The following is a 2526-nucleotide window of genomic DNA, read 5'->3' on the forward strand; positions in this document are numbered from 1 at the left end:
GTGTGGCAATTAAATGATGACCCTAAAGTTTAATAAAAGTGTGGGAATTATGGATGTATTTGAGAAAATGGCTCAGAATGAAGGAAGACAAAAAATTGATAGGTTAAGAGAACAGGCACCGTTTCCCCCTGGTTTGGAGCTTCTCTCACAACTATGGAATAGAAAAGCTAAGCAAATGGGGTTCTATTGTTGCAAAGGAGATTGAAGTGAGGCCATTTTCTCCAGATAGAATTAATGGTAATGTCAGGAGTGGGATATGAAACCATGTCTCCATGCAGAGACCAGAACACCCAAGGGATTGGAAAAAAAGAGTTTTATAACTAGCACTTTAGACCAGTCCATCTCCTGATACTACAAATAATGTGACTTATGAACTCTGGTTTTCATTAATAGTTGATGAACTCTTTAGGGCGGTCAAGATGACACATCTCTTTCAACTCCCAGAGACCTTCTACAGCACAGCTGAATTTTAGACACACTCACCCAGATCTAAAGTTACACGTTTCCTGGAGCTTCATGAGTTCTATGGTGTTGTAATGTCCCTGCTCACGTTTTAAGTGAACAAAAGATGGGTGCTGGCATTCTGAGAAAGTAATGGTGAACCTCAAAATCCTGCCCTGCGGGCCAGACAGTTAAGCAACCAGCACCCACAACCTCTACCAGGATAGTATCCTGTCTGGGAACAAATCAATGTTCAGTAGCTGCGGTGTGAAATTCTCATTTCTTTGTTGGTCTATCACTGTAGTCCCCACTTTCCTATTGCTTGTCTGTATAATCTCTGCCTGGTTCTGTGACTGTTTCTGTCTGCTGTATAATTAATTTGTTGGGTGTAAACCAATTAAGGTGGTGGGGTATAATTGGTTAGATAATCATGTTACACTGTGTTAGGATTGGTTAGTTAAATTTCAGTAAAATGATTGGTTAAGGCACAGCTAAGCAGAACTCAAGTTTTTTTGTATAGTCTGCAGTCAATCAGGAAGTAAGGGGGGGAATGCGAATGGGAATCAGGATAGGGGAATTGGAATTATGTTTTGCTAAGGGGGGAATAGGAACAGGGAAGGGGAACAGGGATACAGGCAAGGCTCTGTGGTGTCAGAGCTGGGAAGGGGGATGGTGAGGAAGGAAACTGGAATCACTGCTTGCTGGAAGTTTACCCAAATAAACATTGAATTATTTGCACCTTTGAGCTTCGCATATTGCTGCTTTCTGGTCACGTGAGAAGGACCAGGGAATGGGAGGGTGATGGGATAAACTCTCTAACAAGTACCTCTTTCAGGGTATGAAAACCCCCAGAACCAGTTTATAATGAAGCTGACCTAAGCCATGTTTAAATAGTGCTAAATGAAAGGGAAGATTGTTCTGCCAATGCAGCTATTACAGGGATGGAAAGCCCTCCCCTGACCGTAGCAACTGTTTACTCCACAGTGCTACAGCAGTATTTCAAGTGTAGACAGCCTCAGAGTGAGACCAGATTTGGTTCAATAGATGCCCAGGCACTAAGACAACAGCAGCAACAACACACTAATGCTTCTGTAGTTAGCAGGATTCAAACCTGCATGGGGAGACCCCAATGGATTTCTAGCCCACTGCCTTAACCACTTGGCCACAACTACTTGACGTATAGCTTATAGACTCATAGACTTTGGGGTCAGAAGGGACCATTATGATCATCTAGTCCGACCTCCTGCACAAAGCAGACCACAGAACCCTACCCATCCACTTCTATAACAAACCCCTAACCTACATCCGAGTTACTGAAGTCTTCTAATTGTGGTTTGAAGACCTCAAGCTGCAGAGAATCCACCAGCAAGTGACCCATGCCCCACGCTGCAGGGGAAGGCGAAAAATCTCCAGGACCTCTGCCATCTGCCCCGGAGGAAAATTCCTTCCCGACCCCAAATATGGCGATCAGCTAAACCCTGAGCATGTGGGCAAGACTCACCAGCCAGCACTCAAAAAAGAATTCTCTGCAGTAACTCAGATCCCATCCCATCCAACATCCCATTACAAACCACTGGGCATATTATCTGCTGATAATCAAAGATCAATTGTCAAAATTAAGCTATACCATCCCTTCCATAAACTTATCAAGCTTAGTCTTAAAGCCAGATATGTCTTTTGCCCCCACTACTCCCCTTGGAAGGCTGTTCCAGAACTTCACTCCTCTAATGGTTAGAAACCTTCATTTAATTTCAAGTCTAAACTTCCTAGTGTCCAGTTTATACCCATTTGTTCTTGTGTCTACATTGGTACTAAGCTTAAATAATTCCTGTCCCTCCCTAATATTAATCCCTCTGATATATTTATAAAGAGCAAGCCTTCTTTTGGCTAGGCTAAACAAGCCAAGCTCTTTGAGTCTCCTTTCATAAGGCAGGTTTTCCATTCCTCGGGTCATCCTAGTAGCCCGTCTCTGAACCTGTTCCAGTTTGAATTCATCCTTCTTAAACATGGGAGACCAGAACTGCACACAGTATTCCAGGTGGGGTCTCACCAGTGCCTTATATAACGGTACTAACACCTCCTTAT

General features: G+C 43.4%; 1 non-coding gene across 1 annotated transcript; it reads right to left on the reverse strand.

Moving 5' to 3' along the window:
• Positions 1-1531: 1531 nt before the first annotated feature.
• Positions 1532-1613, reverse strand: TRNAS-AGA. The gene has a single exon. It is a non-coding gene; the product is annotated as a tRNA-Ser (tRNA).
• Positions 1614-2526: the final 913 nt, after the last annotated feature.

The sequence above is a fragment of the Gopherus evgoodei genome, unplaced genomic scaffold, assembly GCF_007399415.2.
Source record: "Gopherus evgoodei ecotype Sinaloan lineage unplaced genomic scaffold, rGopEvg1_v1.p scaffold_46_arrow_ctg1, whole genome shotgun sequence".
Classification (NCBI taxonomy): Eukaryota; Metazoa; Chordata; order Testudines; family Testudinidae; genus Gopherus; species Gopherus evgoodei.